This window comes from Coenobita brevimanus, chromosome 29 (assembly GCF_032717465.1).
Source record: "Coenobita brevimanus isolate Jiangsu-jjx chromosome 29, ASM3271746v2, whole genome shotgun sequence".
Lineage (NCBI taxonomy): Eukaryota > Metazoa > Arthropoda > Malacostraca > Decapoda > Coenobitidae > Coenobita > Coenobita brevimanus.
Window position 1 is genome coordinate 42,171,885 of NC_136982.1, and position 744 is coordinate 42,172,628.

Genomic DNA, 744 nt, shown 5'->3' on the forward strand with positions numbered 1-744 from the left:
CAATGGAGGCTTCTATTTTTATTTAGCTCAGTGTTAGTCACATAAGCCAGAGTAGGTGAAGTCTCCAAAAATTTATAACTTCGTTTTTCTTTATTGTTCGTGATCTTTTTCTTCCACTTCATCATCCCATCATCATCATCGCATTTTCATTATCATCATATTTTCATTTTCATCATCATCGGCATCATCACATTTTCATTATCATCATATTTTCATTTTCATCATCATCGGCATCATCACATTTTCATTATCATCATATTTTCATTTTCATCATCACAATTTCTTTATCATCATCACATTGTTATCATCACATTATCATTAGTAGTAGTAGTATGATATTTTATTATTACCACTATTATTCTTTCCTTATTTACTTCCCTTACATCAAATAACGTATTATAACTGATTCTTCTTGCTATTTCCAGACGAATTATTTAACTCAGTGAAGACTTACCTAAATGCCAACCTCTCCTTTAAACGTCCTTCCGAAATCTGATTCAAATTATCCGTTCCTCTTTAGCGTTCTTTATATCTATGTTTATACTGTAGTTCCACGTTGTTTTAAGTGCGTTCGTATTGACAAAGTCTCTTATGGTTCCCTCGCTGTTCATTTTCCTTTTCTTTAAACACTGGCTATGCTTTTAAAATCTGGATCACATAAGCTTTTCATGATTTTCAAATTGTGCGCTATCGGCTCCGTTATTTCGTTCTTAACTCTAGCGTTTTCGATTCGCGGTTTCGTTA